Genomic DNA, 13,082 nt, shown 5'->3' on the forward strand with positions numbered 1-13,082 from the left:
GGGTTGAGAAGATCCCCTGGAGGAGGGCATGGCAACCCACTCCAGTGTTCTTGCCTGGAGAATCCCATGGACAGAGGAGCCTGGGAGGCCCCAGTCCATAGGGCTGCTAAGAGTCGGACACGACTGAAGCGGCTTAGCACGCAGCACACGTGGATAAGACAGTCTCCCTCAGTATTTTTTTCCACAGAGATAATGTCTATTATATTTGTTGCATATACCTCTAGATGTTTTCCTGTATTTATCAAATATATTATTTGTTTACTTTTTTAAATGACTTAACCACATGTCTTTGGAGTTTTGGTCTGTCAATAAAGCAGAGATTTAACTTGTTTTTTAAACACTACATAATATTCCAGAGCACATGAACAGGATTGTTACTGAACTATTTTCCTTTGATAATTCTGTTTATTTACCCGGGCTTCCCTCATAGCTCAGTTGGTAAAGAATCTGCCTGCAATGCAGGAGATCCCAGTTCAATTCCTGGGTTGGGAGGATCCCCTGGAGAAGGGACAGGCTACCCACTGCAGTATTCTTGAGCTTCCCTTGTGGCTCAGCTGGTAAAAATCCCAACAAAAAGTGTATGTGCCAACGCTGCATCATATCCTGTAGACCAACGACAGAAGGATAAAACAGTAGCCATTCTACTTGGTCACTTCCACTTTGGGGCTAAACTTGGAGGATCCAAGTTCTTCAAGTTCATTGTCTTTTCTAACCAAAAAAAAATTAAGGATTCTTTTTCTCCAACCTCTTGGGAATTATCTCTGCAAGACTCCTCCTCATACTAACCCTGCCATGTTTAAACAGTCTTCACCTCTCTGATCAGCAGCACCACCAAAACGAATGCTATTGGCTCACCAGCACTTTCTTTCTGGTTTTGCTGAATGGGGTGTCTGTTTCCGGGGGGAGACAGGGAGAAAGGCAGGAAGGATCTGAATAAGACTGGCAGCTTCAGTGGCCTTTGAAAGCCTGGCAATTGGCAGGCAACACCGCTTTAAAGATTCACCTGCATGATATCTGAAGGTCGGAACAAAGAGAGGCCATTCAGAACTTTATGATTCTCTTACTTGCTTGGATGAGTATGGACTCCAGCTCATTTTTAAATAACTGACATTTCTTGCTATGGCTTAAGTTGGTTTCATCAAGGTTGGTTCCACTCAATAGTGATAGGATTAAAATGCAAAGTCATGCATGGGCAGAGTCAATTTATGTCTGTGGGGAAAGTCATGATTATTTTTGCTTAAGCTGTATATCACGCTGGGCACCACCACGGAGTCCACAGTCATTTTATTTTAAACGTGGGCCTCCGTGGTTGGTCACCGAAGCTCTGCAGGCATGGGGGAGGGTGTGTGGGTGGATTGCCCATGTGTGCCTTCAAGAGCATTTATTTAGAAAACTTAGAAGTCGGAATAAAAGCAAAACTTTATCCCGATTGAGAGGGAATAAGGTTTCTTCATTACTACTACCCAGTCTGCTTTCTCATTTCCAGTTAGCACTTACCATAGGGACTTTTCCTTTAAGCACAGTTGTTTAGTTTCTAAGTCATGTTTGACTCTTTGCGACCCAGTGAACATGTAAATAACACTCTCCACACCCTTCCCAAGGGGCTGCCCTGGTGGCTTAATGGTAAAGAACTCTCTGCCAATACAGGAGACCTGGGTTTAATCCCTGGGCTGCAAAGATCCCGTGGAATAGGAAATGGCAACCCTCTCCAGTATTCTTGCCTGAGAAATCCCATGGACAGAGGAGCCTGGAGGGCTGCAGTCCATGGGGTCACAAAGACCTGGACACAACTGAAGTGACTTAGCACAGCAGACCCTTCCCAAACGCCAACAGAATGATAGAAAACTCATTTTAGGGACTTCTTTGGTGGCCCAGCAGTTGACTTCACCTTTCAGTGTAAGGGGTGCCGGCTTAATCCCTGGTGGGGGAGCTGAGATGTCACACGCCTTGTGGCCAAAAAGCCAAAACACACAACAAAAGCGATATGTAACAAATTCAGTGAAGACTTTAAAAATCAGATCAGATCAGATCAGATCAGTCGCTCAGTCATGTCCGACTCTTTGCGACCCCATGAATCGCAGCACACCAGGCCTCCCTGTCCATCACCAACTCCCGGAGTTCAATCAGACTCACATCCATCGAGTCAGTGATGCCATCCAGCCATCTTATCCTCTGTCGTCCCCTTCTCCTCCTACCCCCAATCCCTCCCAGCATCAAAGTCTTTTCCAATGAGTCAACTCTTCACATGAGGTGGCCAAAGTACTGGAGTTTTAGCTTTAGCATCATTCCTTCCAAAGAAATCCCAGGGCTGATCTCCTTCAGAATGGACTGGTTGGATCTCCTTGCAGTCCAAGGGACTCTCAAGAGTCTTCTCCAACACCACAGTTCAAAAGCATCAATTCTTCAGCTCTCAGCCTTCTTCACAGTCCAACTCTCACATCCATACATGACCACTGGAAAAACCATAGCCTTGACTAGACAGACCTTTGTTGGCAAAGTAATGTCTCTGCTTTTGAATATGCTATCTAGGTTGGTCATAACTTTCCTTCCAAGGAGTAAGCGTCTTTTAATTTCATGGCTGCAGTCACCATCTGTGGTGATTTTGGAGCCCAGAAAAATAAAGTCTGACACTGTTTCCACTGTTTTCCCATCTATTCCCCATGAAGTGATGGGACTGGATGCCATGATCTTGGTTTTCTGAATGTTGAGCTTTAAGCCAACTTTTTCACTCTCCACTTTCACTTTCATCAGGAGGCTTTTGAGTTCCTCTTCACTTTCTGCCATAAGGGTGGTGTCATCTGCATATCTGAGGTTATTGATATTTCTCCCGGCAATCTTGATTCCAGCTTGTGCTTCTTCCAGTCCAGCGTTTCTCATGATGTACTCTGCATAGAAGTTAAATAAACAGGGTGACAATATACAGCCTTGACATACTCCTTTTCCTATTTGGAACCAGTCTGTTGTTCCATGTCCAATTCTAACTGTTGCTTCCTGACCTGCATACAAATTTCTCAAGAGGCAGATCAGGTGGTCTGGTATTCCCTTCTTTTGAAGAGTTTTCCACAGTTGATTGTGATCCACACAGTCAAAGGCTTTGGCATAGTCAATAAGGCAGAAATAGATGTTTTTCTGGAACTCTCTTGCTTTTTCCATGATCCAGCGGATGTTGGCAATTTGATCTCTGGTTCCTCTGCCTTTTCTAAAACCAGCTTGAACATCAGGAAGTTCACGGTTCACATATTGCTGAAGCCTGGCTTGGAGAATTTTGAGCATTACTTTACTAGCATGTGAGATGAGTGCAATTGTGCGGTAGTTTGAGCATTCTTTGGCATTGCCTTTCTTTGGGATTGGAATGAAAACTGACCTTTGGCAGTCCTGTGGCCACTGCTGAGTTTTCCAAATTTGCTGGCATATTGAGTGCAGCACTTTCACAGCATCATCTTTCAGGATTTGAAAGAGCTCAACTGGAATTCCATTACCTCCACTAGCTTTTTTCGTAGTGATGCTTTCTAAGGCCCACTTGACTTCACATTCCAGGATGTCTGGCTCTAGGTCAGTGATTACACCATCGTGATTATCTGGGTCATGAAGATCTTTTTTTACAGTTCTTCTGTGTATTCTTGCCATCTCTTCTTAATATCTTCTGCTTCTGTTAGGTCCATACCATTTCTGTCCTTTATCGAGCTCATCTTTGCATGAAATGTTCCTTTGGTATCTCTGATTTTCTTGAAGAGATCCCTAGTCTTTCCCGTTCTGTTGTTTTCCTCTATTTCTTTGCATTGATCGCTGAAGAAGGCTTTCTTATCTCTTCTTGCTATTCTTTGGAACTCTGTATTCAGATGTTTATATCTTTCCTTTTCTCCTTTGCTTTTCGCTTCTCTTCTTTTCACAGCTATTTGTAAGGCCTCCCCAGACAGCCATTTTGCTTTTTTGCATTTCTTTTCCATGGGAATGGTCTTGATCCCTGTCTCCTGTACAATGTCACGAACCTCCATCCATAGTTCAACAGGCACTCTATCTATCAGATCTAGGCCCTTAAATCTATTTCTCACTTCCACTGTATAATCATAAGGGATTTGATTTAGGTCATACCTGAATGGTCTAGTGGTTTTCCCTACTTTCTTCAATTTAAGTCTGAATTTGGCAATAAGGAGTTCATGGTCTGAGCCACAGTCAGCTCCCGGTCTTGTTTTTGCTGACTGTATAGAGCTTCTCCATCTTTGGCTGCAAAGAATATAATCAATCTGATTTCGGTGTTGACCATCTGGTGATGTCCATGTGTAGAGTCTTCTCTTGTGTTGTTGGAAGAGGGTATTTGTTATGACCAGTGCATTAAAAAAAAAAAAAAAACTTTATATTTTTTTAAAAGGAATGGAACAGAAATAAAGGACATGCTGTTATATGGAAAGAAGTCATGATTTCAGGCAGTCTGAAGTCATCAGCCAAAAACGACTTGAATCAGCAAAGTTGCTTGAAAGAAAAGCAAAAGTGAAAGTCAGTCATGTCCTACTCTTTGCAGTCCATGGAATTCTCCAGGCCAGAACATGGGAGTGGGTAGCCTATGCCTTCTCCAGGGGATCTTCCCACCCCAGGGATTGAACCCAGGTCTCCTGCATTGCAGGCGGATTCTTTACCAGCCGAGCCACCAGGGAAGTCTGTCCTTGTACCATGTACTTTCTCGCTCGCCTCAAACCTCCAACATATTTTCTGTCCTCAGTCTCCTGTCCTCCTTTAGTTCAGGGGAAGCTAAAAGAAATCAGAAGAGAACCTCCAGAGACTCCCTGCCCTCCTTTCACATGAATATACTCCCTTAAATATACTCTGTCTTTTCCTCTGTTTGCCGAGGCGAACTGGGGCTTCCCTGGTGGCTCAGTGGTAAAGGATCCACCTGCTAGTGCTCTCCAAACTATCCTTCCTCTTGGCATGATCATGTTTCTACTCTACTAGATCATCCCCGTTAGCAAAAAAAAAAATTCCATTTAAAAAAGATCTTGGAACTTCCCTGGGCGTCCAGTGACTAGGGCCAGAGCTCCATTCCTAGTCAGGGAACTAGATCCCACACGCCACAATTGGAGGAAAAAAAAAAAAAAAAACAACAGAAAAAGATACCCAGCACTGCAACAAAGACCTGGGGCAGCCATTTTTCTTTTTTTTTTTTTTAAGAAAAGACCCCTTGATTCCGTGTACTTATTTGGCTGCAAGTCTGCATTGCTGCCCCATTTGCAGTAGTACTTCCCAAAAGTAGCTATCCCCACCCCTGGGTGCAGTTCCTCCCTTCTCATTCTCTCTCGGATACACTCAGTAGGTCTGTGCCCCTGCCTCACTACCCAGCCTGCCATCATTGTTGTTCACTCCCTCAGTCACGTCTGACTCTGCACCCATGGACTGCAGCATGCCAGGCTTCCCTGTCCTTCACCGTTTCCCAGAGTTTACTCAAACTCACATCCATGGAGTTGGTGGTGCCATCCAACCATCTCATCCTCTGTCATCTCCTTCTCCTCTTGCCCTCAATCTTTCCCAGCATCAGGGTCTTCTCCAATGAGTCAGTTCTTCACACCAGGTGGCCAAAGTACTGGAGTTTCAGCTTCAGCATCAGTCCTTCCAATAAACATTCAGGGCTGATTTCCTTTAGGACAGACTGGTTGATGCTATCATTAAGGTCTGAGTGCTATTCATGTTGCTAAACCCACGTAGACTGTGGCCCCTGACCTAGTGACGTGGGCATAGATAGCCTCAAGGTAGGACAGACCGTGTGTATCTCTACCCCGAGCCTCCCTGGGGGCTCATCTCAAGGGAGTCACACATTCTGGCTTAGCTTTTCCTCCTGCTCTGTCCCACTTCCGGTACCAACCCCGACCCTTCTCCCAAGGTCACTCTCTGAATACGCCTCCTGAGCAGATAACCTCTCTCAGGCTCGGTTCCTAGCAACCCAAGCCAAGAGAGCTCCTCTGAGCTCATCGCTGGATGTTGAGAGGAAAACTGTCCACATCTGTGTCAAATAGGAGACTTCCCTGTTATTGTTAACCTTTGCTGAGATTCCAGTCTGTCATGTGTCTGATACTTTCGGAGCTAAATGTTCTACTTAATTCCTCTGTCTCCCTGACCTAGTTTCACTCAGATAATAGCTTGCTATGAAAATTGTAACTAGCCTCTAGCACAGTGTCCAATAATTAACACAGATCTGGCAACAGAAGACATCCAATACATTTTTTTGAATGAAGCAGTAATTTGGCCCTCTGATGGGACGTTGTCCATTTGCCTCATATTGTCATCATTCTAGTAGGTATCTTCTGCCCTGTAAGGGCTAGATCCTTGAGTAAATGCTGACTTCTGCTTCCATAGATGGAGAAGGCAATGGCTCCCCACTCCAGTACTCTTGCCTGGAAAATCCCATGGACGGAGGAGCCTGCTAGGCTCCAGTCCATGGGGTCGCTAAGAGTTGGGCACGACTGAGCGACTTCACTTTCACTTTTCACTTTCATGCATTGGAGAAGGAAATGGCAACCCACTCCAGTATTCTTGTCTGGAGAATCCCAGGGACAGAGGAGCCTAGTGGGCTGCTGTCTGTGGGGTTGCACAGAGTCGGACACCGACTGAAGCGACTTAGCAGCAGCAGCAGCTTCCATAGAAAGTGTGAAAGTGAAAGTTGTGTCTGACTCTGCACAACCCCCATGGACTGTAGCCCACCAGGCTCCTCTGTCCATGGAGTTCTCCAGGCAGGAATACTGGAGTGGGCTGCCATTCCCTTCTCCAGGGGATCTTCCCTACCCAGGGATCGAGCCCAGGTTTCCTGCATTGGAAGCAGATTCTTTACCGTCTAAGCTACCAGGGAGGCCCACAGAAGCAGGACATAAACTGAAAAGACAAAGTTCTCTTCTTCTAAACGATAAGCTCCTTGAGAATGCACAAAGAATGTAGCAGAGATGTCTTCACAAAAGCAGTCTCTTAGCAAATGACACTTCAGAATGTCCAAGAACCTTATAGTTGAAGCTGTTTATTTATTTTATATTTATTTATCTGACTGTCTGGGGTCTTAGTTGGGTGCACAGGATTTCTCTAATTGTTGCCCTGGGGAATGTGGACTCTTAGTTCCCTGACCAGGGACCAAGCTCTCGCCCCCTGCTTTGGAAGCGCAGAGTCTTAACCACTGGACCACCAGGCAATCCCCCAGTAGATATCTCGATTGCAGGTTTATCAGAGACCTTGAGACAGAAGAACCAGCTGAGCTCTACCTGGACTCCTGACCCAGAAAAAAGTGAGATAATAAATGTTGTTCTAAGCCACCACATTTCAGGGTAATGAGTTACTCATCAGTAGAAACTAACACTCCATGATGAAGTTGTCAGATGCTTGCATCTGCTTCTAGGGAATCATTAGGATGCAAGGGAAATATGATCAGAAGTCATTCTGAGCAGAAAGTTATGGGAAAGAGCAGAGATGTGAGTGGACATTGATTAAAAACCAATGTCAGTTTATAAACTCTGTGTGTGTGTGTCTGCGTGCTAAGTCGTGTCTGATTCTTTGTGACCGTATGGACCGCAGCCCGCCAGGCTCCTCTCTCTGTCCATGGGATTCTCCAGGCAAGAATACTGGAGTGGGTTGCCATTTCCTTCTCCAGGGGTCTTCCCCACCCAGGGATCGAACTTGCATCTCCTGCATTGCAGGTAGATTCTTTACCACTGAGCCACCGGGGAAGCCCTAGCTTACAAACAAGTTTTAGGAAAACCAGAAGTACTCCAGTGTTGACAAAAATTATCCCTTTTTAGTAGCCAAGTGATCATACCATGTATTCTAAGTTTAAAAACTTAATAAACAAGGAGATTCTTGAGGTTTTACTTGCCTGGACAAGCACAGTGGTTTGTTCATAGAACCTAATAATTTTCCTGGACAAATGCTGTAATCTTTTTTAAACTGCATATTATCAGTATTCTTTGAATTGTTTTTCTTCCCCTTAAATATGTGCTAACCTTTGACTGTAGCTGCACTTCTTCCTTCTCTGCTGGCAATCAGGATGTCTTGGCTTTCATATTTGACTGTATGTGGCCCCTTCTTCCCTGAGGACCAGAGGGAGAATCTCAGAGGGGCTTCATAGTCTGCAGTCTTTTTCTTACAGGGCTCCAAAATAAGAGGATGAGGGAAATATCCTGTATTGAACTGAGTTGATAACATGTCAAGGCAAGTTACAGACTGAGACTGTTAAAGTGAAAAAAATGAGCAAGTATGATAATCTTATCAGTGAGCTCAGCTTTGTGTATTATTTGTAAGTGCAGGGACAGAATACTTTTCTTTGTTGTGATGTGGGTCAGGGTGGTGATCGTCTTATGGAAAACAAATCTCTTTGCAAGTCAGCTTGCTGTACTTAGTCAGGCATGCTTTTCTTTTCATTTTTAAAATTTTTATTTCAATGTTTTAAATTTTATTTTAATTTTAAATTTTTTTTAATTTTTTTAAATTGAATTTTTTTTTTTTGCTTTTGACTGCACTGGGTCTTCTTCATTGCCGTGTGAAGGCTTTCCTAGTTTCGAGGAATGGGGGCTTCTCTCCATCGTGGTGCTCAGGCTTCTCACGGTGGAGACTTCTCTTGTGGAGTACAGTCTAGGTGAGCCGGCTTCAGCACTGTGGCATAGGAGTTGTGGTGTTCAGTCTCTAGAGCTCAGGCTCAGTAATTGGGGCACAAGGACTTAGTAGCTCTGGGGCATGTGGGATCTTCCCTGACCAGGGACTGAACCCATGCCCCCTGCATCAGCAGGCAGATTCTTAATCTACTACTCCAGCAGGGAAGCCCCAGGCATGGTTTTTAATGAGATTCATGGAAATTATGCAAGATTCAGAGCTAGCTTCCTATGCAAACTACCCTGTGCAGGGCAGGAGATCCAGCAACCCAGGCTTCTGGCCTCCTCAGTCCCAGCAGCTCCCCTTTCATAACTGTGACAATCGGAAATACTCCCACAGATCTTTAAAACTCCCTTCTGAGTGGTGGCATCCCTATTGAAAAATCACTGCTCCACTGTCCTGTCAGCTCAGCTGTCAATACAAACTCCGCTGTGTGTAGCGTGATTAGCCCTTGAGCAGGACTCCACCCTCAGCTGGGGAAGGGAGCATAGGCCTTAGCCCATGTTTATCTGATGACAATTGTTGGTTCAGGATACACAGCCCAATCAGAGCTGATGACACAGACGGAGCTTTTGCTTAATATCTGCAGAAAGAGGCTGCAGTCTTCCCAGTCTACTTGAATGACAGGGGTTGTGGGTGTGGAACGGCTGTAGTCACTTTGCATCTTGTAGACTCAACCCAGTGGAATGCATATTTGGCTCTGGTTCCCTGTAGACGCTTGTTCTTGGAAGGAAAGCTATGACAAACCTAGACAGCGTATTAAAAAACAGAGACATCATTTTGCTGACAAAGGTCCACATAGTCAAAGATATGTTTTTTTTTCAGTAGTCATGTACGGATGTGAGAGTTGGAGAACCATAAAGAACGCTGAGTGCCAAAGAATTGATGCATTTGAGTTGTGGTGCTGCAGAAGATTCTTCAGAGTCTCTTGGACTCCAAGGAGATCAAACTAGTCAATCCTAAAGGAAATCAACTCTGAATATTCATTAGAAGGATCAATGCTGAAGCTGAAGCTCCAATACTGTGGCCACCTGATGCAAAGAGCATGCTGGGAAAGATTGACAGCAAAATGAGAAGGGGGCGGCAGAGGATGCAATGGTTAGATAGCATCACCCACTCAATGGAAATGCATTAAAGCAAATTCCAGGAGATGGTGGAGGACAGAGAAGCCTGGTGTGCTGCAGTCCGTGGGATCACAAAGTGTCAAACACAACTTAGTGACTGAACAACCACAGAGTGCTGCTCGATTTGAGGAGAAGGGAACTATACTTCTGCTTTATGTGTTTGTGTTTATGTACACAACAGTGTGGCCAAGGAAGAACTCGTATGTGTGATCTGTGGTCCTAGTACTTTGACAGAATATTTTCCCTGAGCCAGTTATGTTGTGTTCAAAGCTATAACCTGAGCTCTTAGGGGAGGGGAGAAAAAGCAGGGTCAACACAAAAGTGGAGATGCAGGCACGGACGGGAAAGAAAGGAATGGATGCCTGAGTGAGTGGGTGAGTCAGTGCTGGATAGTGGTCAATGCTATGCCAAGAACTGGAATAAAGCGAGAGGGTGACGGCTGGGCTGGCAAAGGTCGCTGTCTCATGGGTTCCGTGTTGACTTGAACGTGGAACAAAGGCTCCGTGGAGACAAGGTCTGTGCCCCCTCCCACCCCACCAACAAGGAGAACTGACCGTGTTCTTCCTGCCGTGGACTCGGTCGTCCGGGTGGGCTTTGCCTAGACAGCCAGCAGTGGCCTGGGGTCCTCCTTCCCCATCTCCCCTTGTCCCCCCCGCCGCCCCAGGCTGGACCCCTCTGTGCTAGAACAATGACCCGTATGAGCCCCAGTGACAGAAGCCCCACTGGCTTCATTGGGTTTGTTCTTATCAGTGACGGAACCCAGACAATGAACAACCTCCTTCAATGACAACTCTTGCCGCGAGGCTTGGGAAATGCTGACTAGGACGGGACTGTGGCTTTTTTTAACCGCAGGTGCGGTGCTCATTCCTGCTGAGCCGCCCGGGGCCTGTGTGCAGCGACCCACAGGCTGTCCCCTCCCAGCACCGCCCCCCAGTTCCCCTCACCGAGGTTATGGAGGGAGCCTGTATTAAATAGGAAACCTAAACAACAGCAAAAGGAAACCAAGCGTGATGGGAGCCGGTCCCTCGTGGCTGGTAATTCCTGCAAAGTCCCGGTTCTCATCTGGAGCCCAGGACTTCATCTCCCTGCACCCCTTGCTGGGGGGCAGGGAAAAGAGGAGCAGAGATCCCCCCTCGACCCAGAAACTGGACCCCCCACAACCTTACCTTGCAGGCCCCCACCTTTGCTTGTTGATCGGGGTGCCTGATCATTAACCCGAATACAAGGATGACCAATTCCCTAAAAGCCTCTGATGGTCCCGCCGGGACTCCTCCGCGTCCTGGTGCCGCCCCTCCTTCCCGGACTGGGGCTCAGGAGCCATCACCGCCCCTCCCCCCTGCTCTCCCCTCCCCCCTACTCCCCCTTTCCCCACTCCTCCCCCTCCCCCTGCTCACTCCCTCCCCCTGCTCACCCCATTCCTCACTCCTCACCCTCTCCCCCTGCTCACCCCTAACCCCTTCTCCCCCCCTCACCCTCCTCCACACTCCTCACCCCTTCCTCCACTCCTGCCCCCCTCCCCCCCTGCCCACCCAGCTCCTCCGCAGGCCTGGTCACTGCCTTCCCTTCTGCTCCCCCTAACGGCAGGCTCGGTAAATCACCCAAGGGAGCCTGGGTGACAGCAGCTCAAGCTGCCCCACTCCAATGCAGACAAAAGATGCTGAAAGGAGAGAAAGTCCAGTATTTACCACTCAGAGGAGGTCCAGCTTCTGATTTAAGCACAACAGACAGTCCGGTCTGAAACTGTGAGATATTTGTTCTTTGTTGTTTGATTACAGACACAAAAAATTAAACATCAAAAATTATGTCTATGTAAATCAGACTTTGTCATATAATCAAGACTTTTAGCTATTTTTCTGTTATCATAGGTAACAATACAATTGATGGGAAATAAACTTAAGCTAATCATCTTTATCTAAATTGCAATCTGAATGAAGTTGGTTCTGTAAAGCTGATATTGGTCACATTGCCCTTTTGAGTGGAATCAACTAGTTTGCTGAAAGAGAACCCTAGGGTTAGAATGCTAGGTTATGCCTGTATTTCCAAGGCTGACCATAGTCCTAAGAAGTGGGGTCAGAAATAGAGACACAAGTTTAGCAACCAAACATATGGTCACCAGAGGGGAATTGAAGAGGGGCATGGGATAAATTGCAATTGACATATACACACTATTATATATAAAATAGATGTGACCCATAGACTGTAGTCTGCCAGGATCTTCTGTCCATAGAAAGAATCCTCCTGTAACGTGGGAGACCCGGGGTTCGATCCCTGGGTCAGGAAGATCCCCTGGAGAAGGGAATGGCAACCCACTCTGCTTTTCTGGCCTGGGGAATTCCATGGACTATACCATCCATGGGGTCAAAAAGAGTCAGACAGGACTGAGCGATTTTCACTTTCATGTATATATATAATAGAAAACTAATAAGAACCTACTGTATTGCATAGGTTACTCAGTACACTGTAATGACCTATATAGGAAAAGAATCTAAAAAAGTGTGGATTCTTGTCTAACTGATTCACTTTGCCACACAGCAGAAACTAACAAACTCTGTATATCAACTATAGTCCTAAAATATAACTAAAAAAAAAGAGGTGAGGTGAGCTGCATGATATGAAGAAGACTAGGAAGAGCCTTCTGCAGTTAAAAATGTTACCCAGTGTCATGTGGTCTGAAATGATGAGCTTAACCTTGAGCTAAAGTCAAAGGCTCCTATCAAGAGGCAGATGTCATTAGAATCAATTAGTCTTCGGCTCTTTTTCCCTTCCATTGTTAAATCTCTCAAAGCCTCACTCTGAGCCACTGGGAAGAGGTGGGAACGGCTCTGTAAGGAGCAGGGTCTATTTTCCTGCCCCCGCCGGGAAACTAAAGAACAGGATGAGATGCGGGGACAGAGGGTGGGGGAGCAGCCTAGGAGGGGCAGGGGGAGGCTTGGAGCTTTCCCTCCAGCTGTCCTCAGGCACCTCTTTCAAATGTTTCTATTTCCTGAGTCTTTGTAAAAAATTTCTCTCTTCCATATGTTAGCAGTGTAGGTCAAGGGCTGAAAGAAAGACCTTTCTTCTTTCCTTTACCTGAGTGTTAATGCAGCTTCCCTGGTGGCTCAGACGGTAAAGAATCTGCCCTGCAATTCGAGAGACCCAGGTTCAATCCCTGGGTCCAGAAGATCTCCTGGAGAAAGGAATGGCTACCCACTCTAGTATTCTTGCCTGGAGCATTCTTGATCCTGGCAGGCTACAGTCCATGGGGTGGCATAGAGTTGGACACAAATGAAGGAACCTAGCCCGCATGCGTGTTAATGCATCAAATCTTACCAATAGCATGGTGAGGAAGGCACTGTTAGAATATCC

General features: G+C 46.1%; 1 long non-coding RNA gene across 1 annotated transcript; it reads left to right on the forward strand.

Annotated features, from left to right (window-relative positions):
* Positions 1-5,161: 5,161 nt before the first annotated feature.
* On the forward strand, positions 5,162-11,648 carry LOC112449087 (uncharacterized). Its single transcript, XR_003037578.2, has 3 exons — positions 5,162-8,599; positions 9,439-10,589; positions 11,322-11,648. It is a non-coding gene; the product is annotated as an uncharacterized lncRNA (long non-coding RNA).
* The last annotated feature ends 1,434 nt before the right edge of the window (positions 11,649-13,082 follow it).

Source organism: Bos taurus, chromosome 12 (genome assembly GCF_002263795.3).
Source record: "Bos taurus isolate L1 Dominette 01449 registration number 42190680 breed Hereford chromosome 12, ARS-UCD2.0, whole genome shotgun sequence".
Taxonomy (NCBI): Eukaryota; Metazoa; Chordata; class Mammalia; order Artiodactyla; family Bovidae; genus Bos; species Bos taurus.